This window comes from Rhinoraja longicauda, chromosome 6 (assembly GCF_053455715.1).
Source record: "Rhinoraja longicauda isolate Sanriku21f chromosome 6, sRhiLon1.1, whole genome shotgun sequence".
Classification (NCBI taxonomy): domain Eukaryota; kingdom Metazoa; phylum Chordata; class Chondrichthyes; order Rajiformes; family Arhynchobatidae; genus Rhinoraja; species Rhinoraja longicauda.
In genome coordinates, this window is record NC_135958.1 from 29,497,268 (window position 1) to 29,524,934 (window position 27,667).

The following is a 27,667-nucleotide window of genomic DNA, read 5'->3' on the forward strand; positions in this document are numbered from 1 at the left end:
TGAGTGTGCAGGTAATCGCTGGTCAGGATAGATTGGGTGGACCGACAGGCCTGTTCCCATACTATATCTCTGAACTAAACCAACCCATTTAGCTATTCTAGTGCGATACATTTCCTTCGCAGGATTGTAAAGAGGAAATAAAATGTGACCAATTTTAAGGAAGTGGAAGGGCCCTTTAAGTACAAAGATATTATGTCAGCGATAAACAACAATAAACACCAATATCTTGGTCTCCCTGGATGTAAAATTGTCCATTTAGTGTTGACAAGTTTTGCAGTGGGGACTGGGCACTTGCTGTGTGGAGACCAGCGTTGTCACTCATATGGCCTTCTGAGCTAATGCAAACTTCAAGCGTCCAAGAGGCTTTCACACAGACCTCTCTAAGTGATCGGAGTCCTTAACCACAAAACCTTTGTGTTGGTGCACCGCTTCAGTGCATCTCTTTGCCTGAAATGTGCCAGTTGATAACATTGGCTTCAGGATAGCTAAGGGGCCTTTAGGTGGTGCAGCAGGAGAGTTGCTGCCTTACAGCGCTAGAGACCCACATTGGACCCTGACTGCGGGTGCTGTCTGTACGGAGTTTGTGTATTTTCCTTGTGACCGCGTGGGTTTTCTCCGGGTGCTCTGGATTCCTCCCACTCTCCAAAGACGTGCAGGTTTGTAGGTTAATATGCTTCGTAGAATTTGTCAATTGTCCCTAGTGTGTAGGATTATGCCAGTGTACGCTCAGTGCGGACCCGGTGGGCTGCAGGGCATGTTTCCATGCTGTATCTCTAGAGACCAAAGTCTAAAGACTTGCATCCAAGGGCTGGATTGGAATAGCTCAAAATCATGGCCGTTTGAACATTTATGGTCCATTACGCTTGGTAGAATTCGAGCATAGATTTTGGAGATGAAACTCTCTAGTAAATACAAAACTGAATAGTTCACCAATTTTCTTTATTTCGTTTCCTTTTTCTTTGAGCTTAGGATGTTGCAAGCAACCGATTAACTTCCTTCGATGAGTAGTCTCTTGAAATGCAAGGAAGGCACAGTCAAGACCCAAAAACAATGAAATAATTATTGGAGGTAAGGCAAAATATAAATATTGGCCAAGACACTTGGGATATCTTTCTCCTTCTTTATTGAAGTGTGTAAAGGGCTCCTTAGAGGAACTCTGAGAAGGCTGACAGAGCCACAGTTTAATATCTCATGTGAAAGTCAAAAATCCAAGCAGAGATGATAATACTTTTATGATCACCTCTATCCCATTGTGGACATTGGACTTTGTCTATTAAGCTGATGCGCTACAATGTTTAGAACCATATTCTGCACTTTGCACCTTCCCCGTTGCTCTATCTATTGTACTTGAGTTTGACATGATTTTATTTATAGACGGTATTACTGGATCTGATTTGGAAACAAAGCTTTCCACTGTATCTCGATGCGCGTGAGAATAATAAACCTAAAGCTGAATCTAAAATTGAACCTAAACTTAAACCTAAACCTACTAATTAACTACTTAATGTGGGAAGACTGCACTCATGTGTTTCCTGGCTCTGCAAAGCATAAACAATTCTTGTTTCTGCAGAGCCCAGGGATACACCAGACAACCAACACTATTGAGAAGTCCAGGCTTTTCATGTTTAATCTACGATCCAAAGCAGGTTCCGTAATCTCAGCATGAATTTATGGCCACACATCCAAACCTTGTGATTAAGGGTTGCAAAACCTCGTGCTATTTTAAAAAGCGAGGAAGGTTAGTTTTTTTTTAACGTATTAATTTCAGGTGGTAAAGTTGTCGATTTGTAAAGAATGGCACATTTCATGTTAATGTGAATGTAACCAACTCTGCAAGTTTTGTGGAACGACGATGACTTTTCCCAAGACACAATTAAACATATGTCTCCCAGTGGGAGCCTTTGCAATGCGTGGATGGCCATTGTGTGCCTGAGGGCAGGATTTTTTTTCTCTGCCCAGGCACTGGGAGGAAGCTTACAGGATGTTATCAGCATCCTGTTACTGTGACCTGCTGAGCAATATCAGGCTAATGTGTCCCCCACACCACACCCCAGAGTCAACCTATGGCTCCAGTCTGCCATCGATGCTCCAGCAAATTAATGGTGTTATTTGCTAAAAGACAGGAACACAGAAGTTGCAATTACAGTGAAATGTTATTTCAATTAAATGTCTGGGAAGGGCACCTCAAACAGACGTTAAATATATTTAGGAATGAAAAGCAGATTGAATTCCTTATTTTACATTTTGTGTCTTTTTGATTGTAAGATTGCTTTAATCTACTCCCTTTAGCTTCCTTAGCCTCCAACAGGAACAAAAATAGATGACTGGTTTCAGTTCTGAGCCAACAGGGGTTTCACTTACTTAGGCCACAAATTTAAATATCTCTCTCTGTTCTCCGAAGCTCTTCATTCTACTTTGAGTTTATATGTATTTTTTGCTTTATTCCGAATCCAGTTCGAAAGACACTCTCAAAACTATTACAAGGATTTTTGAACAACAGGAGCTGGTTTCAGGGGGAGTAGCTGGCAATAGGGTTGAAAAACAGAGTACAGAGATTTAAGATGATTGCAAAAGGAGTCAAAAGGGAGACAGGGTGATTTTATTTTAAACGCAGTGCGTTGCTGTGATCTGGAATGTGTTCTCTCAAAGAGCACTGGAAATGGATTTTTCTAAACTTTCAAAAAGGAATAAAATGTAAACTTGAAACGTGAGCATTTTTCTGTTTTCAGGGGAAAACATTGCAATTGGACAGTACAGAGCTTTCAAATGGCATCCCCCCCCCTTTACTTACCTTCAATCACCTTCTGTGGAAGAACTGGCCTCCCCCTTTACTGTAATATTCAATCACCTTCCTGCAATCAGGTTAACACTTTTTAATTATCTTTGATCAGAGATAACGAAGATAATGACAGCAAGATCAACAACTCAGGCTGCCCCCAGTGTGCTAATGGATCACACATTGCCTCACAAGAGACAGCAAGAAAAATACAGGTCCACCACCGATTTTCCGGCAACTGGTAGTCCGGCACCGTCCTTAATCAGGAGGAAATTACGACAGTGCCCCCTCCCCCCTGAAGGTTCCCCTGAAATTGTGACACCCAGGCCAGTGAAGCGGCCGGTCTCCACTACATCGGGAATTTCATTGACGATCGGCGGGTTAAATTTGCCCCCTGCGGTCGGGGCTCTGAAGATCTGGAGCCGGCAGATCTGTTCCCGTAGCCGACCTCTGAGTCAGACTTTACGGACCACTATCCTGGTCCATCGCCGGCCTAGGCAGACCGTTTCAATACCGCTGGACTCCTCTTGGAGGCCGTAACTAACCTCTGTTGGTCCGGCAAAAATGGATAATCCAGAAAGGTTCGGGAACCAATGTTGCTGGAAAATCGGTGGTGGACCTGTGTAATAAATGTTGGAATTCTGAGCAAAATTTGGAAGATTTAAGAGAGTGGATGATTTTTTTGTGCTTTAGATTGCAAAAATAATTTGTTCTGGCTCAATTAGTGCCTATTAGCAAATTGGCCAGGGTGCAGCTGCCATTGACCCAGGATCAGTCATGTCGCAAATGAAACCATATTTCACCCTGCACATGTTCCCTTCATTGCCAATCGAACTGGAACTTCTGTGGATATGTAAGGAGGAAAGCAGGAAAGTGCAATTGATACAGATAGGTGTAGAAGCAAGGAACTGCAGATACTGGTTTACAAGGAATGACATCTCCAAACTTACTGGAGTAACTCAGTGGGTCAGGCAGCATCTGTGAAGAACATGGATAGGTGATGCTTCGGGTCCGTACCCTTAATCAGACTGATTGTAGATGGGGGAGTGGGGGAAAGAAATCTGGCAGCTGGAAAAGTGGAGGGGCAGAACAAAGTCTGGCAGGTGCTAGGTTGATGCAGCTGAGGAGGGTGCTTTTGATCGGCAGATGGTTGGAGAAAAGCCAGAGATGAAAAGGTAGAAAGTGTGACATATAAGGATTGAAGAGTTGCAAATTGTGAAGCAAGAAGAAGGAATGTAGGTGGAGGGGGAGGTGGAGGGGAAAAAGGTGCAAATCCAGGTGGGGCACAGGGAAGGGAGGGTGGGGAAAGAAAGGGGGGAGGGTTATATGGGGAAGAAAGGAGAGGAGGAGGGTGGTGTAATTACCTTGAATTGGAGGATTCAATGTGCTTACCATTGGGTTGTAAGTTACCTAAGCGGAATATGAGTTGTTATACCTCCAGTTTGCACGTGGTCTCACTCTGGCAATGGAGGAGGCCCAGAACAGAAAGCCTCCTGGAAGCATGCCTGCAAATGGACGTGAAGGACCTGTTTCTATGCTGTACAACTCTACGACTCTTTGACTCCACAATCCTCATTGACAATTTACGGGGAACTAAGAGCACATCTTGCAGGGTTTGGGAACAGGCTGCTGTCACATCAATGTTTTGCCTGCCAGCTTTCATTGGTGAGCGTTAGGTTGGATAATGCACCGGAAGTCACTGCCCAGATTTCAGCCTCTCTAGTGAACCGCTTGCAGCAAGCCCTGGTTCCTTGATGGTTGTAGAATCTTGAGGCCGTGTGAAGCATCTAGCTAACTCATTTATTGGGGAGGGCCATCCATCTTCTCCAGAGATGCTGCCTGACCCACTGAGTTAATCCAGGATTTTGTGTCTTTCCTGGGAAAAAACAGCGCCTGCAGTTCCTTGTTCCTACATCTCTGCAGAGCATGGATAGATGACGTTTTAGGTCGGGGCCCTTCTTCTGGTCTGAGGAAGGTCCCAACCTGACACTTCACCTACCGTTCTCCTGCGATGCTGCCTGACCTGAGGAGTGACACCAGCACTTTGTGTCATTTTTTGTAAACCAGCCTCAAAAAGCCAGCCAGCATCATCAGAGACCCACACCACCCTGGCCACACTCTCATTTCACTCCTGCCACCGGGAAGAAGGTATAGGAGCCTGAAAACTGGAACGTCCAGGTTCAGGAACATAATAATAATAATAATAATAATAATATTCATTTATTGTCATTGCAACGAGTACAACGAAATTAAAAAATAGCCAATCCTGACGGTGCGTACAAACATATATGCAATAAATGCAAAAAACAAATAAATACAATTATATTAAGTACAAAGATTTTTTTAACAGTGTTGCGTAGTGCAGAAGGTAGTGTTCAGTTCTCGTATGGCCCTGGGGTAAAAACTGTTCTTAAGTCTGTTTGTTCGGGATTTGATCGACCTGAAACGTCGACCAGAGGGCAGATGAACAAACAGACGGTGGCCGGGGTGGGATGGATCTTTTATTATTTTGCCTGCTCTACTGAGGCAGCGTAGGCTGAACAGGTGCTCCAGGGAGGGCAGTGAGCAGCCGATGATCTTCTGGGCCGTTGTGATGACCCTCTGAAGGGCCTTCCTGTCCTTTTCTGAGCAGCTGGCATACCATGTGGTTATACAGTATGCCAGCACACTCTCGATGGAGCAGCGATAGAAGGACATCATGAGCTTCTCCTGCAGGTTGGTTTTCCTGAGGATCCTCAGGAAGTGGAGTCTCTGCTGTGCCTTCTTTACTGTGGTGATGGTGTTGGTAGACCAGGTAAGATCCTCTGCGATGTGCGTACCCAGGAACCTGAAAGCGGGTACCCTTTCCACACAGACCCCATTGATGTAGAGTGGGTCGTATTCTACACTGGTTTTCCTGAAGTCAATTATAAGTTCCTTTGTTTTGGAGGAGTTCAGGACAAGATTGTTCACTGAACACCATGCTGCCAGCCTTTGGATTTCATCCCTAGAGGCTGTCTCATCTCCTTCTGAGATGAGTCCAACCACAGTCGTGTCATCCGCGAACTTGATGATGGTGTTGGTGGGATGGGTGGGGGTGCAGTCGTGAGTGTAGAGGGAGTAAAGGATAGGGCTCAACACACAGCCCTGTGGTGAGCCGGTGCTCAGTGTAATGGTGGAGGAGAGGTGAGGGCCTATTTTGACGGTCTGGGGGCGGTTGGTCAGGAAGTCCTTGATCCATTGGCAGATGGTTTGGGAAAATCCAAGGTCAGAAAGTTTGGTGACCAGTCTGCTCGGGATGACCGTGTTAAAGGCAGAGCTGAAGTCGAGGAAGAGCATCCTCACATAGCTCCCCTGGTGTTTAAGGTGGGTCAGTGCAGTGTGAAGAGCAGTGTCGATGGCATCCTCTGTAGACCTATTTGCTCTGTAGGCAAACTGGTGTGGGTCGAAGGTGGGTGGGAGGCTGGCTTTGATGTGCTGCAGGACCAGTCTCTCGAAGCACTTTGTGATGACCGGTGTGAGTGCTACCGGACGGTAGTCGTTAAGGCCGCTGATGACAGACTTTTTCGGCAGTGGGATGATTGTGGCGGACTTCAGGCAGGGAGGGATGGTGGATTTTAAAAGGGACAGGTTGAAGATTTTTGTGAAGACCTCAGATAATTGGTCTGCACATTCCCTCAGCACTCTGCCCGTCACACCATCGGGGCCTGCAGCTTTCCTGGGATTCACTGCTCTGAGCACGCGCTTAACCTCATACTCCTGCACAGTGAAGGTGTTGCTGTCAGGTGCTGGAGAGGGTGTTATGTCTGCCACTGCAGCTTTCACCTCGAAACGAGCAAAGAAACAGTTAAGTTCCTCTGCCAGCGAGGCGTCGCCGTCGGCAGTCGTGCGGTTGCTGGTCTTGTAGTTGGTGATGTGCTGGATGCCTTGCCATACCCGCCGTGGGTCATTGTTGGTAAAGTGGTCCTCAATCTTCCTCTTGTAGGACGCTTTGGCATCCTTGATGCCTCTCTTCAGGTTGGTTCTAGCAGCACTGTATAGAGCTCTATCACTAGACCTGAAGGCGGTGTTACGGTCCTTGAGGAGAGACCTGACATCTTTTGTCATCCAGGGCTTCTGATTGGGATACAACCGGATACGTTTGTCGACGGTGACGTTGTCAACACAGTTTTGGATGTAGCAGAGTACAGTTGATGTATACTCCTCTAAGTCCTGATCCTCAAAAATATCCCTGTTGGTCCTTTCGAAGCAATCCTGCAGCTGCGAGGAAGCTCCTTCAGGCCATGTCTTAACAGTCTTTATGGTGACTGGAGCTTTCCTCCTGAGTGGGGTGTATGCTGGAGTTAAGAATATGGACAGGTGATCTGACTGCCCCAGGTGTGGTAGTGGTGCTGACCTGAAACCCTTCTTAATATTTGAATAAACCTTGACTAGTGTGTTTTTCCCCCTGGTAGCACATCTTATGTGTTGTTCAAGTTTCGGGAGAACTGACTTTAGGTCTACATGATTGAAGTCCCCGGCTATGATGTGGGCTGCTTCTGGATATGTGCTCTGTTGTGAGTTTATTGCACCGAGCAGGTAGCCTAAAGCTGTGCTAGCGTTAGCATTCGGTGGGATGTAGACTGCTGTTACTATAACCCCTGTAAATTCACGGGGAAGGTAAAAAGGCCTGCATTTAACTGTTAGGAACTCCAGATCAGGAGAACAATGGCTATCCATGATTTGGATGTTAGTGCACCAGTTGTTGTACACGTAAATGCATAACCCCCCCCCCCCTTGCTCTTACCGGAGTCGATGTTTCTGTCCCAACGAAACGCTGTACGCCCGGCTAGCTCAATGGCTCCATCTGGGATAAGTGGATGAAGCCATGTCTCTGTTACTAAGAGAATGCAACAGTCCTCCACGAGTTTGTTTGCTGATATCTGTAGTTTTAGTTCGTCCATTTTGTTGATGATGGATCTGGCGTTGGTGAGAAACATGCTGGGTAGCGGTGGTTTGTGTGGCTGTCTCTTTAGCTTGGCAAGTATACCGGACCGGCGTCCTCGCTTTTGCTTCCTGTTTCTCCTCCGCCTGCGACGCCTGTTCACGCCGACAACTATCCACGGAGAGCCCGGTGTCCTGGCTATCTCTTCCGGTATATTTTGCGGGTGTGGAAATTCGCGCATAAGGTCCCAATTGCACTGGAATCCTATGATCAGAAGATCCTTGCGGTTGTAAGTAGGATTTGCCTGATTTGCCTGATTTGCATGACTAAAATTGACTAACAGACATAACACAGATAACACAGATAACACACATAAAACGCACCGAAAGGGAGAGCTGTGAGCCGCTGCGTCCGTGCGCGCCGCCATCTTTCTTCTTTCCTACAACCATCAGGCTATTAAACACTGCAACCTCCAAATAAGCTCCAAACTATGTAGACTTGGGGGAAAGGGGGACATTATTTTGGATTTAGCACTGTTATTATTTATTTATTTAATATTTATTAACATTTATATATATATATGTATGTATATATATATATGTATATATATATATATATATATATATATATATATATATATATATATATATATATATATATATATATCAATAAACATTTTTGTTGTTTATTATGGGCCAAATGGAGGCAAGTGGGACTAGTGTAGATAGGGCATGTTGGTCGGTGTGGGCAAATTGGGCCGAAGGGCCTGTTTCCACGCAATTCCACTCTATGATTCTATTTATTGTGTGTGTTATAGACTATTAATCAAATAGGTTCTATATAGCTGGATAACATTGGAGTTAGCTTTTATATTCTCTGTATTTATAATGAAAGAGTATCAATTTACTGATCGAAGGTATCACAAAATGCTGGAGTAACTCAGCAGGTCAGGCAGCATCTCAGGAAAGAAGGAATGGGTAATGTTTCGGGTTGCTCGACCCGAAACGTCACCCATTCCTTCTCTCCTGAGATGCTGCCTGACCTGCCGAGTTACTCCAGCATTTTGTGATACCTTCGATTAGTACCAGCATCTGCAGTTATTTTCCTACATCATTTTACTGATAGTAACTGCTGGAATATAAGTTGGTGCTTTCACTTAGTAGGTTTGTACAACTCACATTCCCAGAGGGGTAAGTTGATGCGTCATGCTTTCTCCAGCAAGATTGTAACTTCTATGTTCCAACTCAAAACCTGTGCAAGAAAGCTAGGATTACAAGCTATGTGAGGATGCTCTGCCTTTCCTCGACTTCAGCTCTGCCTTTAACACGGTCATCCCGAGTGCTGGATTTTTTTAGCACGTCTTTGGGACTAAGCAAAGAAACAGCATGTGCTTTATTAACACAAAGGACCTCTGAACAAGAGGTCAAAAGTTGGAATCAACTGCCACCACCCCCTGCCACAGATCTAAAGTAAAGAACTTTATGAGGCCATGTCAGCGCTTTGGAAATAAAGTATTCTTCAAAGTGCATCAAATAGACTTTGCTATGAACTAACCAGTGCAGGGATTGTTTTTATTGGCATCAGTGGCTAATTGTTGCCATTAAAAGTCAACATAAAGATGCTGAACCCAACCTAATTTATGAGACTCAGGTTAGGATCATTTTATTGTTAGAAAGGTTCAGCTCCTTTGCTTTCCATTGCTTGACCCCAAACACCACAAAAATGTATCATTTATTATTTGTTATTTTATTTTGCTGATTTATAATCATTTTTGTTTAAATTAACTTTATTCTGGTTCTTATTTCTCATTCTTTTCTCATTTTGTTTTCTCTTTTAATAGATTACATTGATTTCCTCCTGTGATTTGACTAATTTTTCATGTATTTCTTCTGTTTCCCTTTTAATTTAATCAAATTTACTTACTTACTCATTTTTTTGCTGCTCATGAACATTTACTGATGAGGCTGATGGAAGGACAGAATTAAACTGGTTCCCATTTTCTATTTCCATTTCCCTCCTCCTGAACCCGTGGCCCATGCCACCTAGAAGGAAACGATCAGCAATCAAAAGTGAATGCTTCTACATTCACCTCTAAAGCACACAACATCCTGACTTGGAGATACATCACATTCCTTCTGAGTGTCTGTGTTCAAATTCTAAAGCACACAGACTTACTGCACAAGAATTGTAGCAATTCCTGAATTATAGGCAACTCACCAAATCCTTATGGAGGGCAATTAACATTAGTCATTTAAAGCCAGTCCTGCCGATGACATGCATATATCCCATAAATATATTGAAAAGTAAGCTCTTTCTTGCGTCATTTCTCAGTGTGGCTGAGATTATTATTTTTAGTATTTTTAATTTAGAGATACAGCATGCAAATAGGCCCTTTGGCTTATTGAGTCCGTGCCAACCAACAACCCCCCTACACTAATTCTATCCAGCACACTAGGGCAATTTACAGAAGCCAATTAACCCACAAACCTGCAAGTCCTACTAATGTGGGTGAAAACCGAAGCACCCGGAGTAAATCTACGCAGTCACGGGGAGAATGTACAACCTCCGTATAAACAGCACCCGTAGTCAGAATCAAGCCCGGGTCTCGAGCGTCCTAAGACAGCAACTCTACCACTGCACCACTGTGCCCTTATGGATATAGGTTGAGAATTATGGTTCAGGGATTTGAGAATAATTCACATCAGTGCAAATCATTTGCTCCTGTGATCAGTTGCAGGAGGGATTCTACACAGGATGATTTTAGTTTTAGTTTAGTTTAGAGAGACAGCGTGGAAACAGGCCCTTCGGCCCACCAAGTCCACACCGACCAGCGATCCCCGCATATTAATGCTATCCTACACACACTAGGGCCAATTTACATTTATGCAAATTAAATCAACCTTCATACCTGTACGTCTTTGGAATGTGGGAGGAAACCGAAGATTTCGGAGAAAACCCATGTGGTCACAAGGAGAACGTACAAACTCTATACAGACAGCAACCGTAGTCGGGATCAAACCCAGGTCTCTGGCACTGAAAGCACTGCAAGGCAGCAACTCTACCGCTGTGCTGCCGTGCCGCCCCAAATTGCCGTCCCAATTGTACCAATCCTTCTAGAAGGATCTCTGGAGACAATGGAAGTAGTTAACTCAAGTTATCAACCATACACACTCGTTCTATATTATCCCACTTTCACATCCATTCCTTACTCAACAGAAGCAATTAACAGAGCCCAAATAACCTACAAGTTTGCACATCTTTGGGATATGGGAGCAATCCCAGAGGAAGCCTACATGATCACAGGGAGAGGGCACAAACTCCGCATTGTCAATGCCCGAGGTTAGCATTGAACCCGGGTCTCTGGCGCACTTAGGCAGCAGATGTACCAACTGCACCGGCCCCAAATAGATTCTAACAAATAATGTTGGGAAGAAACATACTACAAGTGTACCATTTTTAGTTGCAAAAACACAGTAGAACAGATCTTGAGTTTTCAGTCAGGGGACATGGAGACACGGAGATATGGAAGGATAAGGAGATCAAAGGGACAACTTTGACACCTTACCATTCTCTACCTCCATGTCTCCCTCTCCCCTGGCACTCAATCTGAAGGTCTCAATCCAAAATGTCACCCATTCCTTCTCTCCAGGGACGCTGCCCGTCCCGCTGAGTTACTCCAGCATTTTGTGTCCATCTTCAGTGTAAACCAGCATCTGCAGTTGCTCCCTAGAGATCTTGAGTTTTCATAGTTGTGGAAAATGGATATTGGTGTGATGGAAAGCTGTAGTGCATTTTAATCAAAAAACAATAAATTGGGAGATGTAAAACATGTAAGCATCACACCAACAATTGCTTCCTTCCATCTCACAAAGTTAATATCTAACTTGGTGTGTTTTGCTCAATGTCATAGATTAAGTGAATTGTTGGTTGTTTAAGTTAGAAAATCTACTGAGTAGAACTTGCACTTAGAAAAGAAACAGAGTATTTGTCAGAGCTGTGGAATGCTAACTCATTTACACAGCTGGTAGAGCTGCTGCCTCACAGCGCCACAGACCCGGGTATGATCCTGATCATGGTGGAGTTTGCACGTTCTCCCTGTGACCACGTGGGCTTCCTCTGGGTGCTCCGGTTTCCTCCCATATTCCAAAAGACGTGCAAGCTTGCCGGTTAATTGGCCCTCTGTAAATTACCCCTCGTGTGTAGGGAGTGGATGCAAAAGTGGGATAACATAGAGCTAGTGTGACAGATGGTCGTCGTGGACGGTGGGCTGAAGGGCCTGTTTCCATGCTGTATCTTTCAATTGATCAATCAATCAATCAATCAATCAATCAATCAATCAATCAATCAATCAATCAATCAATCAATCAATCAATCAATCAATCAATCAATCAATCAATCGATTGATGCGCTAGATATTCCCAGCAACCTGTGGACCACATACTGTAACAAATTGAAGAAGGTTTTCAGAAGCTATTTTTGGAAAGTACTTGAGTTTTTTTGGCATCTTGGGATTAATACCTCAACTAGCGGTGTGGAGCACCAGTGGAGCTCTATCCCATCATTTGCCGGAGTGTTGGGAGTCATGTGGAACTGGTTAATGGCAAGGCACGTAGTAGATGAAAAATAAGCAGGTTAAGCTGTTGTGTGGTTTGGAACACAACTAAAGGAAAAAGAAAAAAAACCCAGTACAGTTATGAACAGAGTAACTTATTAATTTTTAATGTGGATTTTGAGTCACATTCATGTAAACTTTTCTACTTCACCTTACTGAGTATAGTCCTTATTAGGTGCTTACAATCCCTCTATTAATGATGGTTAGAGGTGGAGTGGAAAACCATGCTTCGGGTGTGGAAAACTGGAGTGGAAAACCCAGATATTCTGTTCAATAGGTTGGGTTTTTTTCTACACGAATAAAAAGGAAATACAAATAAATCATGAAAGCCCCAATCCAGGCTGCCAATGAAAGTTCTGCCATCAGTCCCCAGGCAGATCTTCATAACCTCTTCCTGCCAATTTTATTTTATCACAGTTCTGTCAACAATAATCACACACAATAAGTTCCAGCTCACACAGTATATGTTTTCCCCTCTGCATGTTCCTCACTCTTCTTTTAACATTTCACAAGTCAGCCGTCTCCACTTTGAATAATTGTCCCTTTGGGCAGTTTTGAAAAGCCCAGAACACACTCCAAAATGATAAATTGCTGCCACAAAATTCTCCACTCTGCAAAAAAAGATGTTAGCGCTGCATGTTAACGCATAAGTGTGATGTGATGAAAATTAAGCCTCTCGACCTACCCTACCGCCATAAAGCTGCAGCTAGACCATTGAAGTAGTATTCCTTCAAAGTCTGCTACAGCTAATCCATTTTGGAAAGAAATCAGGAAGCTGTGTTTTAAACACAGTGGAAGTTTGGTACTCTTTGTGCGATGATAGGTGACCAACCAGAACTTTCAACACAGAGGTAAATAGGTTTTTATTTGTTAAGGGTAGTAAAGGATATTGATTAAAAGTAAACGGACATTTTTCTTACAGATCAACCACAACCTAACAGAATAAATGAACAGGCTGAAGCAGATGAATAGCCAACTCCCGTTTCTATCGGGTAGACATTTTAATTAGTTGTATAGTTCCCCAATATTAAAGGAGCAACTGTGTTTTGGACTCCAAAGTTCTGTTTCATTAACAGTCTGAAGAAGTTGTCTTGACCCGAAACGTCACCCATCCTTTTTCTCCAGAGATGCTGCCTGGCGCGTTGAGTTTGTGCATGCCTTCAGCACTTTGTATATACCTTCTGTTTCGTTACATTTTAGAAGCAGAATACAATAGACAGCATTACCGCACAGATATTTACTGCAATTGACTTAGAAAAAAATTCTAACTAGTAATTTGCCAATGTTCAAAACAGCCCTTTGCCTAACGTAAGCTGGGAGAACATTTCATCCTCAGTTCAGATACCTTCCAGCCAACTCAGCATTTTTGGACTTTGGATCTCACATATACATAAATTAACTTTTTTGTTTCTTTACTACAAACAATTCAAATCTGTATTGGTCTTCGTGTACAGCACAGAAACAAGCCGTTTGGTCCACCACATCCATGCTAGGTTTTAGCCGATTTGCGTTAATGCCATGTAACATAACAACAACACTTTATTGTCATTCGGCACAACACCGAACGAAATTTCAGCAGTCACAAAAGAAAAGAACACAGGACACCCGACCCCAACACAAACATCCATCACAGTGACTCCAAACACCCCCTCACTGTGATGGAGGCAACAAAACTTCCCCTCTCTTCCCCCCGCACCCATGTGCCCGCACGACGATCATGTCCTCTGTGCCTTGCCTCTGATGCTGACTAAATGTCTCAACTGTAGTCATTGCATCTGATTCCATCACCTCATGAAATGAGTTCCAGATATTAGCCACAGTCTGTGAAAAAAACCCATTTCGTTACCAGCCACCTCCTTCAAAACAACATTTTACTTTTCACTACAGATCACCACCTTCTCTCATCTAACACCCTCGCCCACCTTTGGCATCTAATCTCCCACAGCCTTCACCCTAACACAGAACTTCTTTTCTGATATTTTCCCATCCCTCTCTCACCCCCTTTTCCCCTACCAGTTTCTTCATCTTTAAGTATTTTTTACCTTTAACTTTCCCTAATTCCGGTGAGAGGTTATAGAAATAGGATGGAAATAGGTGGTGCAGCTGGTAGAGCTGCTGTTTCACAGTGCCAGAGACGGGTTCAATCCTGGCCTCAGGTGCTGCCTGTGTGGAGTTTGTGACCTGCTCTCTCTCTGACCGTGTGAGATACTTCCGAGTGCTCTGGTTTCCTCCCACATCCCAGATTGCAAGTTTATAAGTTATCAGCCGCTATAAATTGCCCCTAGTGTGTTGGATATGAATGTGAGCGTGGAATAAAATAGTAGTGTGAATGGGTGATTGATGGTCGGCATGGACTCGATAGGCAGAAGGGCCTTTTTCCATGCTGTATCTTTCAATTCAATCACCAATAACTCCATTTCTCTAACCACATTTGCACTCTGACACTATTTTCCACTTTAATTTTAGATTTCCAGTGTCAGCTATATTTTGCTTTCGGACCTCTACAATCTATTTATCTCAGTGCACATCCTCTATTACATGGAAATTGAGAAAGCTATGTGTTGTGCCCCATTATATCTGCAAATAACTTCTTCAATATTGACATTTCTTCTTTAACTCCAACTTACGCATTAGCAATCACAAATTGTCTGTTCACAATTAAAAGCATGACCCATACAAAATTCAAATGCATATGTTAACCAGATTCATTAACTCTATTTTTTTCTCCACTGATGTTGCCTGACCTGCTGAGCATTTATCCCACTATTTTATTCTTTTTTTAAAGATACAGCATGGAAATAGGCCCTTCTGGCCACTGAGTCCACGCCAGTCATTAATCACCCTAGTTCTCTGACATCCCACTTTCTTGCCCACTCACTACTCATTAGGAGCAATTTTACAGAAGCTGATTAACCTACAAGCCTGTACGTCTTTGGGATGTGAGAGGAAACCAGAGCACACAGCGGAAACCCCCGTGGTCACAGGGAGAAGGTGCAAACTCCACACAGAAAGCACCCAAGGTCAGGATCTTTTCCCATCCCTCTCTCACCCCCTTTTCCCCTTCCATTTTCTTCATCATTAAGTATTTTTTTACCTTTAACTTTCCCTAATTCCGGTGAGAGGTTATAGAAATAGGATGGAAATAGGTGGTGCAGCTGGTAGAGCTGCTGTTTCACAGTGCCAGAGACGGGTTCAATCCTGGCCTCAGGTGCTGCCTGTGTGGAGTTTGTGACCTGCTCTCGCTCTGACCGTGTGAGATACCTGGGTTCCTGACGCAGTGAGGGAGCAGCTCTACCAGTTGCACTACGGTGCTGCCTTTACCAGTTGCATCACTGTGTGGCATTCTCTGTTTTTATTTCAGTTGTTAAACACCTGCAGTATTTTATTTCTACATATGTCATGCATTATTTTTTCTTTGCTTTCCTATCAATTGCATCAATTAAATGAACCATATGATTGCACTTTATTTTACATTAGAGGCTGCTTTCATCATATTCCAGCACGTGATTGACTGGAGAGAGAAATTCTTGTTAGTGTATCATTTTCTGAGAATGTGATCTTCCTGCTTGCAATCACCATCCAGTGTGTTTGAGAACCTATTTACAATTCAAATCCTTAAGGAATATGTTCTAATCCATTGATTCACCTCAGACAGCACTCAGTTGCAAAAGGCAGGACGTTTAGATTATTAAGCATGTGAGAGTAACAAGAGTGTCTTAATCATCTTTTAACATTGAGTAAACTAGGCTTTAGAGATACAGGGTGGAAACAGGCCCTTTGGCCCATTGAGTCCACACCAACCAGTGATCACCCTGTACACTAGCACTAGGGACAATTTACAATTTTACCAAAGCGAATTAACCTACAAACCTGTGTGTCTTTGGAGTGTGTGAGGAAACCGGAGCACCTGGAGGAGACCCATGGGGTCATAGGGAGAACGTACAGACAGCACCCGTGGTCAGGATCGAACCTGGGTCTCTAGCATTGTAAGGTGGCAACTCTGCCACTGCGCCACTGTGCCACCCCAAAAGAGTATAAAGTAGAGTAGAAAGGCTTGGAGAAAGTGCAATGGTGACTAACTAGAGGACACCAGATCTGAGAGGGTTAAATCATCAGGATGGATGGAGGGACGAGGTTCATAACCCCTCGAGCATGGAAGATTAAAGAGTGATTTAATTGATTCAATTAAAATGATTAAAGGATTTGTTCGGGTGGGCAAAGGCAAATTATTTTTTTCTGATTCAGCGTCCAGAACAAAGGAGCATGGGAAAGTCAGAGCAGGGCATAATGTCAGGAAGTAGTTAAAGGATAGTGAAATCTGGAACTGGCTCTCACAGTAAACTCCTGGACTTGGAATCATTTGAAAATATCAGAACGATGATTGTCAGTTTCCATTATGTACAGGAGCATCCAGAGGACATTAAAGAATAGGTGACGTTTCGGGTCGAGAACCATCTTCAGTCTGAAGAAGGGTGTCGACCCGAAATGTCACCTATTCCTTTCTCCAGACATGCTGCCTGACCCGCTGAGTTACTCCAGCATTTTGTGTCTGTCTTCATTTTTAAACCAGCATCTGCAGTTCCTTCCCACACATGTTATATCTCATTTCATTGACTGGTACATAAGCACACCCAGGTCCCTCTGAACTTGCAATTCAAGTACGTGTGGGAGAAGCTCCCAGCCAGCCGCAGGGGGGGCAAAATTTCCCAGCGAGATGCTGCCATACCTAGACCGCCCGCCATGGAACCGGAAACCCACCTAGGGTCATTCAAGGCTTGCACCCGCACAACCCCGTAGACTGGGAGCTGGTAAGGAGGACTGCGAAGGTGGCAAATGCTGGACAAAGGGCCATATTCACGATAGCGGTGGACAGAGGAGAGGACCGGTGCCGCCAGGACAACAGGCCTTTACGACCAAGATAAGACTGCACTCTTAAAAGCTCTAAAACCTTTTTGGAGGCCAGAAATATGGCAACTCTTTGTGTACTGTCTCAGTGAAGTCTACTATTACACTACAATCGTTGCACTTTTGTACTTACTATGATCTGTAGTAAGAATTTACTGGATTGATTTTCACTGTGTCTAGGTACATGTGACAATAAATTATCAACATCATCTGCAAGAAGGAAGGGTGTGGTGAAGTTTCAATGCATAAATGCTCCAAAAGTCACGTTGGAGCAGTATAAGTATACACATTTTCTGAATGGCCTGCTTCTGTGTGATATTCAGGTACAATGAGTAAAAGAATGGATTTTGTTTCTGGCCTTAATGAGTTGGTAACCTATTTTAGATTTCACATTTGCTTTAATAGACTGCAAAAATAGATTGGTAGGGGATGTGCAATCCAAGCTGATACTTTGTAAGCTGTTATTTGCTTTGTTCCAGCAAGAAACAATTATAACCTCCACCCCAATTGGGAGCAAATTGTGATCATTGAAAATATCACAACTGTGCCTGAATCAGTGCTCAACAGACACATGCACTTACAGCCTCTCCAGCAGAGGGTGCTGGCTACCTGAATACCAGGAGTAGCTAATTGTTTTCTCACTCGCCACCCAGATATTTCCCTTGCTGGTGAAACATAACAGAATTTAATCTGGTTAAATTAAATGGAAAACCTATGATTACTTTTTCAATTTTGACATTAATGCCACACATTTTCTCTTTTAAAAAGGACAGCACAGTGGAGCAGCTGGTAGAGTCACTGCCTCACAGCGCCAGAGACCTGGGTTCGATCCTGACCTTGGCTACTGTCTTTGTGGAGTGTGCACATTCTCCCTATAACCGCATAAGTTTCTTCCGGGTGCTCCGGTTTCCTCCCACATGCCAAAGGCGTGCGGGTTTGTAGGTTAATTGGCCTTTGCGAAATGCTCCTAGTGTGCAGGGAATGAATGTGAAAGTGGGATAACGTAGAATTATTGTGAACGGGTGATCGATGGTTGACATGGACTCAGTAGGGTGAAGGGTCTGTTTCCAAGCTATATCTCAAAACTAACCTAAGTGTTCTAGGTATACTCTTTGCCTTACAGTTGGGATGGTTGTGCTTTCAGGATGATGTGCAGGCAAAGTGATGAAAAACAGATTGACATTTAATTTTACCTTTCTTCTTTTAACAGGTTCTTGGGTAGAAGCATGTCTGGGAGTGCAAACAAGTACAAGACCCCATTCAGCTTTTGAGCAGCATTTCCTCAAAGAACTAGTTCAGAGATACTGCGCGGAAACAGTCCCTTCGGCCTACCAAGTCCGTGCTGACTAATGATTCCCGCACACTAACACTATCCAACACGCACTAGGCACAATTTACAATTGTAGCAAGCCAATTAGCCTGTAAACCTGTACGTCTTTGGAGTGTGTGAGGAAACCGGAGCACCCGGAGAAAACCCCCACCAGGTCATGGGGAGAATATACAAGCTCCGTGCCGACAGCACCAATTGTCAGGATCGAACCTGGGTCTCTGGCACTGTAACGCAGTAACTCTACCGCTGCACCACCTTTACAAAATCACACTCCTGGCTCGAATCTTCCAAAGAAACCAGAAGCTGAAACACAGCTTTGTAAATACACATCCCTTAATGACACTTCAGTAGATCAATGGCCTCTTAAGATATTAGAAGTGAATTTCATCACTCTTATTCAGTAAGCAGACAGTATGTTGTGGCTCAGTGCCCTTGGGCGCCAATTGTTCTCCGGTACAATTTCTAAGAATTGGAACTTAGAATTTCCAATTCTAAGTTTGGAATTGAAAAATTTTACTTTGGAATTACAAAATGGAAACTCAATCATTTTGTCATTGCATTCTCCCACAAGGCGAAGTTCCTTACCTAATGCATCCATTCCTGTTTATGTGTTCCATCAACCTATTTTTTTATTAAAAGTTGGCATAATCTTTTTTATTTCAGTCACTACTTCTCATATTTCATTGTACACCCCCTCCTGTGAAAGAGAGAAAAGCAAACAATTAAAGGCTAGATTTACATTTAATTAAAGGCTAGATTTAGTATGAGCAAAAACATGAGATACAGTGAAAAACAGGTATGAGAAGTATTTGTACACTCCCATGTTATGTATGCTAATATTACAATGCTTCAATATTGGCAAGTTATTGGAAACATTTTCTGTGCGAATAGTTTACAAAATATTTTGCTTTTCTCGTAAATAAGGTGATAATTTCTCTCTGAAGAAACTGCCGATATATAACTGTGAACTGCAATCTCTTATAGTAATTTATTTTAAATACTGCATTAAATCATAGAATACAGCACAAAGTTTGCAGCAGAATATGACCCTCTGGAAACTCGGTAACAATCTGACTAACTTCTTGATTGTAAGTGGAAGTCTGAATTAATTGCCATAGCATGTGCCAGCTTAGTAACTAACAATCGATAATTTATACAGTATTGTGGATAGGTGGGTTAGCAGGTAAGCAACAACCAATTTTCAAGAATCATGAGTGGTTAAATGTTGTATACACAGCCCGGGGACAATTAAATTCTTACTTGCTGCAGCTTTATTAAATATTAAACGCAACAACACAATAATAAAATACAATAAAATGTCAGTTTTTTGAGGTAAACCCTTTATTGGAATCTTAAGTAATCAGTTCTATCTTTTCGTGTTCATTGTAATCCCCACGCATGTGCAATAGCAAGTATACTTGACCGCCAAATGACAACACGAGTTACAAAATCTGCCTGCTCCAAACTTTTCTTCAACTTCATTTCATTGAATGTTTTGCTGCCGACTACTTAGTGAGTCCTGAAACTCATTCATCTGGTACTTAAAATGGCAGGTACGAATACAATGTGCGGTGGGCTGGCAACAAGCTAAAAATATCTCCAGCACGGGGCTGCAAAGAGTCATCAATAACTGTTCTGTCCCACGCATGAAGATATTCATCATGTCACTCTGCCGTTCATAACACATCCTCTCCTAATGCTGTTTTGCACCATTTCCCCTCACTAATTTGAAGTGATCTTCATTAGCAAAGCTTCATACATCAACCTTTACCATCAAACCGCCTTCTCCTTGATTTTCTGTTGGCAAAATATGGACAGAACTGATCACATTGAACAGTCGTTGAGAATTGAGAGAAAAGAAGTGGGATACCAATATTGTGATGGAAGGAAAAAACAGTCAGTGGAATGAATCAAATGCATTTCTTTTTGTCTCGTGCTTTGTTTGTGAGAAGAAAGGAGATCAACATGTATATTCCAACTCTACTGCTTGACAAGTGTCCGCCCAATTGTACAGGAGAAGAAAGAAATGAGCATGTAATTGTCTGTAAACAGATGCATGGACATTCATTATTAGATTACTGGAAGTTCTTGACAGTGATGGAGGGCGTCGCACTGAACAGGAAGAAAACATTTAACCATCAATTTGTTCATTGCGTGCAGCCACAGTTAGGAGCTGCTTCCTCAGGCCCTGAGTGGTTGAGTAACTACGCACAGTTACTAAATTAGAATGCTGTGAACGACAGCATCTGGCTATTTAAATTAAACCTCTTATTCTGAGCTGTGTTTCATACGGTGGGAAAATGCACAACGTGGATTATTTTTTCCTGGTTTATTTTTTTCCAGAGTATGTAAGTGCATCATGTGAGAATCCAAACTTCCTCCTGTGTCTTCAAAACAATAGTGATTTAAAGAGATATGGCAAATTTACGATCAATTACATTGCAGAATATTTTTTAAATTATTATATCATAAGATCATAAGATATAGGAGCAGAATTGGGCCAATCGAGCCATTGAGTCTGTTCTGCCATTCGATCATGGCTGATCTATTTTTCTCTCTCAATCCCATTCTCCTGCCTTGTCCCCTTAACCTTTGACATCCTTACTAATCACCTTGCAAATGTTCCATTTAGAATTATTCTTTCATTTGTAACTTGGTGGGATCTTTTCACTATTAATTGCTCCCTGACTGGAGACAAAGGTTGCCCCTCAAGGAAGCAAAGAAGAAAAATCACAGTTGCAGTGATTCAATAGGGGAATGAGTTTAATCTCCAAGGTTATTATAATTAATTTCTCCTTCTTTGAATAGTCTTCAATTCACAACTGTGCTGCCTCAGCATCTCACCAGCAACATACACCTTGTGACATGCTGCTGGATCATCAGACCAGAGAGCTCCATGTTCTGCGTTGGAGATCTGCATTGTATTGGTTGACTGCAATCAGAATAGGGTTGACTGCAATCAGAATAGGGCTACATGTGCTAGAGGACATAGATGTATTGTTAGGACTTTAGAGATTTAGAGGGGATTTGTCAGGGACCATTTTCTCGCCCACAAGTGACAACTACCTGGAATGCACTGTGTGAAAAAGTGGAGATATGCAGCGCAAGCATTTTACACAGTGAGTGGTGGGTGCCTGGAGTACGCTGCCAGGAATGGTGGTGGGGGCAAATACAATTGCGGCACTTAAGAGGCTTTTAGATAGGCCCATGGAAATGCAGGGGCATGGATCACATGCAGGCAGAGAACATTAGCTTAACTTGACATCATATACGACCCAGACAATGTGGACCAATGGGCCTGTTCCTGTGCTGTATTTACAATGCTCTACATTCTATCTCCAAGCTAAAGAACTTTCTTCTGCCCAACAAATGATTTTCAACCAGCCCGTCAGAATTTCTGACAAAGACAAGCCTTTGTTAGACCATTATGAATAACAGAAAAAATAGTTCATTTCTTCAACACTCCCATACCAATCTTGCCACTATTTGTATTTAATAAATCTGCTTTAGTGTATGCTTGCCAATTTTGCCGCATGTCATAGTGCAAATTCACACCAAGCAAACCACACCTTGATTCTACTTGAATCTCAGTGGTACATCAATTTCCATTCATGCAATAGGCACAAAGTGCTGGAGTAACTCAACGGGTCAGGCAGTATCTCTGAAGAAAAAGGATGGGGTGACGTTTTGGGTCGGAACATTTCTTCGGACGGGTTTGAACGGCCAGATGCTGCTCTTCATTCCTGCGAGATTCCTTTAACCTGCTCTTCCACCATTGAGACATCTTTTAGGTAGATAAGTCTCCCTCGTGGGATTTTACCAGTTCGTCTTTCTAGTCTGGCAAATGATATTTTAACCCAGTGTATAACAGACCCATGGTGTTGTTTCTCCTTCTTCTGAGACACCATGGAAATATTCGGAGAATGTCGGGTCAACCAGAATGCTGGTTCCAAGCCACATTAGTCCAACTGGGAATCCAGATGTGGCAATCTATATTTCTGATCAACTGAGTAAGAGATTCTGTTGTTACGCACATGAACTCTGATCTCATTTGTGTGGGTTATCCATGTGTACTCGTGTGTTTGGCGCTATGATAAGAGTTGATGGTGCAAATCTTATGGGTTGTTGTGAGTACTTCATTGAGAGTTGGTAAATATTTGTTGACTAGTTAAGTGTCGGCTGTGGCTCAGTTGGCAAATGATTCACCTTTGAGTCAGAAGGTTGGGAGCTAAAATCACTCTCCTAAAATCATTTTGTTTTGTTTCGAGATACAGCAAGGAATCAGCCCCTTTGGCCCACCAAGTCCAAGTTGGACACCGATCACCCATTCACGCACTAGTTCTGTGTTTCTCATCCACTTTCGCATCCACTCCCTGGACAAGTGGCAAGTTTTACAGTGGGCCAATTGACTTGCAAAGACGCATGTCTTTTTTTTTAGATGTGGGAGGAAACTGGAGCACCCGGAGGAAACCCACCATTCTCTGAAGAAGGGATTTCGACAGAGCAAAACGTAATCTAAAATGGGTGAACCGTTATTTTATGCAGTGACTCATTTTTCTAGACTCTCCCACAAATGGAAGCATTCTTTCCATATCGATCCAAACAAGAGCCCTCAGGATCCAATATAAGTTCTCTCTTTACTAAGTTCTTTACTAAGTTCCCTCTTACTCTTCAGATTTAAATTTAGGCTTTCTGACTTTTACTCATAAGACAATTCAGCTGTTCCCAGTAAGTCAAACAAATCTTGTCTGAATTGCCTCTAAGGTATTAGTATCCCTCTTTAAATAGAGAGACCAATTCTGTACACAGTATTCTAGATGCTCAATATAACTGAACCATAAAGTCTTGCATTCAATTTTCCCAGTGATAACAATATCAGTTGAGGCATTGCTACCACTACTATAACAGTCTGAAAAAGGGTCTCGACCCAAAACGTCACTCATTCCTTCTATCCAGAGATGCTGTCAGTCCTGCTGAGTTTCTCCAGCATTTTGTGTCTATAACAATAAGAGTGTTGCACGGCTGTGAGAGCAGGTTCCATCCGTACCTTGGGTGTTATCTGCCTGGAGTTTGCATGCTCTACTTGGGACTGCGTGGGTTCCCTTCAGGTGCTCCAGTTTCCTCCCACATCCCAAAGACGTGTGGCTTTGTAAGTTAATTTGCCTCTGTACAAATTGACCCTCATGTGGAGGGAGTGGATGAAAAAGTGGGAGAACACAGAACTGGTGTGAATGGGTGATTGATGGTCAGTGTGAACTCAGTGGGCTGAAGGACCTATTTCCATGCTGTATCTATAAAATAATCAAACGAAACTAAACTAAACATACATGAAAAATAACACAACGTGCTGCTGTAACTCAGCGTGTCAGGCAGCATCTCTGAAGGACATGGATAGATGATGTTTTGGGTCGGGACCCTTCTCCAGAAAATGTCACCTCTCCGTGTTCTCCAGAGATGCTGTCTGACCTACTGTTACTCCAGCACTTTGTGTTTTTTTTGGTAAACCTGCGTATGCAGTTCTTTGTGTCTAAACATGTACAGATTTGCTTAGTGTGGAAAATGGCCATTTGGCCCTCTATGTTCGTGCTGGCTATCACGCACCAACCTGTAGCAATCCTATTTCCCTGCATGTGGTCTTTGGCCTTCTGAGCCATGACATTTTAAGTGTGCATTCTAAATACTTATTCAATGTTGTGAGAATACTTGCCTCTTCCACCCTCACGCAATGCAGTCCAGAGTTCAACCAGCCTCGGGATTATAAAAAATCCTCATCAGAGCTCCTCCTAACCTCCTATGCCTTACCTTAAACTGATATTGTCTGGTTTTATACAACTCTGCCAAGGAAATTTTTTTTCTCACTATCTATCCTATCTATGCCCTTATAATTTCATGCACCTCAATCAGGATAGCCCTCAGCCTCCTCTCTAAGAAAACTAAACTTAGCTTACCCAGTCTCTCCTCATAAATAAAACAGTTTACTCTGATGAATCTCCATTCTACCTCCCGAGTGCAATCACATCTTTTCTATACTGTGTTGACCAGAACTTGATGCTTTATTCCAAATGTTCTCCAACTGAAATGTTATAACTTCCCTGGTCTTATGTTTTATATGTTCACCCAACCTGAAATGCCAGTGGAAGAAGGATCCCTATGCAAAGCTTCACTTATTCGTGTTCTCTACAGATGCCGCCTGACCTGCTGATTTACTCCAGCACTTTGTGTCTTTTTTTCTTATATTGAATGCCCTGGCTCATGACAGCAAGTATTCCATACAATTTCTTAATCACGTTACCTCCCTAATATTCTTTGTTATGCTCTACTGACTTTTCTAATTATCTGCAGCACCTGCTTCCTGGTCTCAGGCAAATCACGCACCAGAACACCAAGTGTGTGGCAAGGTGGCACAGCGGTAGAGTTGCTGCCTTTCAGCACCAGAGACCTGGGTTCGATCCTGACTGCGTGTGCTGTCTGTATGCACTTTGTACGTTCTCCACGTGACCTGTGTGGGTTTTCTTTGGGAGCTCCAGTTTCCACCTACACTCCAAAGGCATACAGGTTTGTAGGCAGATTGGCTTGGTATAATTGTAAATTGTCACCTCGTGTGTGTAGAATAGTGTTAGTGTACAGGGATCGCTAATCGGCATGGACTCGGTGTGCCGAAGGGCCTGTTTCCGTCCTGTATCTCTAAACTAAACTAAAAGTATTGTCTTTAGGATGTGATGCTTCGATGGCCATGAAAAGACCCATTGGGCCTGTCCTTGTAAACAGGCTAATATTTATAGCCCACGCATGAAGCATTACACAGCATCGATAAATAAACCAAATGTAAAAACAGATGATTTGCCATTATCACATTTCTCTTTGTGGGATCTTGCTGTGTGCAAAATTGGTGACCACATTACAAAAGTGACTGTACTTCATAGATATATCACTGGAGGTAAAGTGCATTGGGATGTCACGATAAGCAACATATAAATTATTTATTTTACATTGTAGTGTACTTAGCTGTATAATATGAGTATAATGTAATATATAATATGTATGGATGTAAGCAGTTCTCTACAGTGGTTAGTGCAACTGGCTAAAACAGTGTTGGACTATGAAGAGTGAATGGCATTCATCAAGGGAGTAGCTTGCAGCTAAGATGCCTGATTTCAGGACTTGGGGCAGAATGGCAGAATAGCTACAGTGTTGGGGCTAAACGAATGGATAGAGGTCTTGCCCTTCCACAAGTCTTGTGTCTCTGAAATTCCTATGGCAATACTATCAAACCACACTGGAATGTTAATTATTCCCACTGATGAAGGGGACCCTACTGCTGAATGTTCCTAGAAGACCAATAATTCAGTTAAATAAATAAAATGTTTCAACCAATATTTCCAAATCAACATGAAGTGGTAAACCAGCATTTAAAGGTAGCCAGGGAAATAGTGAAATTCAATTCACCCTTTCGTGATCCATAGGATTCAGTGCTGGATGCTTCATAGTGAATAGATTTTATACGAGGCACAGGATTTCCCAAATTCCTGGCCATAACCTGAACACAGAAGAACCTTTGAGGCTGATGTTTAATCTGATTGAAAGGATTCCCGGGGGGTGTTAATTCCAACTCATCCTAACTTCCCTTGGCAGTGTGGTTCATTGACAAATTGGTATATGGAGAATTGGAGGGCAGATCATTGAAAGCAAACAAAAACGGTAATTTATTTATTTCCCCTTCAAATCACCCATTCCCCTAATAACATTAATTATTTCTGAGGCAATTAGATTTACAAATAATGTATTAAAGAGAATTAAGGTTGCAAAACGAATAACCATGTGACAGGAACCAGATTGTTGTTATTACATGGGTAACGTGGTGAATGTCAAGATTCAAAGGGATCGCAAACTCACTTACAACATGTGAGGAACAGTGGGGAGGGAGGAGGAAAGTAGCAAGGAAGGCGTAGAGGACAGCAGGACCAGTCAAAGAAGCCCCAGCTGCCAGTAGAGTTCAAGTTGGAGAATATACAGTAAAGGAACTTGTGGTTCAAGAACGCCCTCTAAACACTGTAGGTGGTGCAGCAGTAAAATTGTTGCCTTACAGCGCATGCAGCGTTGGAGACCCGGGTTCGATCCCGACTATGGGTGCTGTCCGTACTGAATTTGTACGTTCTCCCCATGACCAAGTGCATTTTCTCCGAGATCTTCGGTTTTCTCCACACTCCAAAGATGGACTGGTATGTAGGTAAATTGGCTCGGTAAAATTGTGCGGGATAGTGTTAATAGACCAAGGGGATCGCTGGTCAGTGTGAACACAATGGGTTGAAGGGCCTGTTTCCGCACTATCTCTAAAATAACTAAACCTCGCAAACCTTTGTCCTTTTATATGCCGTTCATTCATTTTTTTCTATGTACCTTTTCATATCTCTCGGTTCCTTCTCCTCTGATTCTCAGTCTGAAGAAGGGTCTCAATCACCTATTCCTTTTCTCCAGAGATGCTGCCTGACCTGCTGATTTACTCCAGCTATTTCTGTCTATTGTCGAAGCAAACCTCACAGATGGAAAGAGAATCAAATCAAGGATATGGTAAAGGTTTAAAAAATAATATTAAGCCGATTTATATTCCTCTTGATCCTGAACGTGACTCCTTCAAAACCCTCTCTCTCAGTTCGAGCTTAGTTTCGGAACTGTTATAAGCCTTGGCAAAAACAGGCCAGATTTTTATCCAGACCATGTGTTTTTGCTGGACTCTAATGTTTTTGCCAAGGGAGGAAACACTGAAGTAAAATAGTTTTACTGAGAGGGCAAGGGTTTCTTCACAGAATACTTCTCACATGGAGTGGGATTCTCAGAAAATATTAGAGCTGTAGAATCACAGAGTCATACAGCAGAGCTTCATGCTGACCGAGATCCCCGTTTCCTGCATTTGGTGCGTAACTTTCTCTTCCTTTTCTATCCATGTACCTGTCCAAATGACTTTAAAAGGCTGTGAAACAGTGTGGAAACGGGCCCCTCAGCCCATCTTACCCATGCTGACTAACATGCCCCATCTACACTAGTCCCACCTGCCTGCATTTGGCCCATATCTTTCTAAACCTATCCTATCCTTATACCCATCCAAATGTTTTTTTAAATGTTGTGATAGTTCCTGCCTCAACT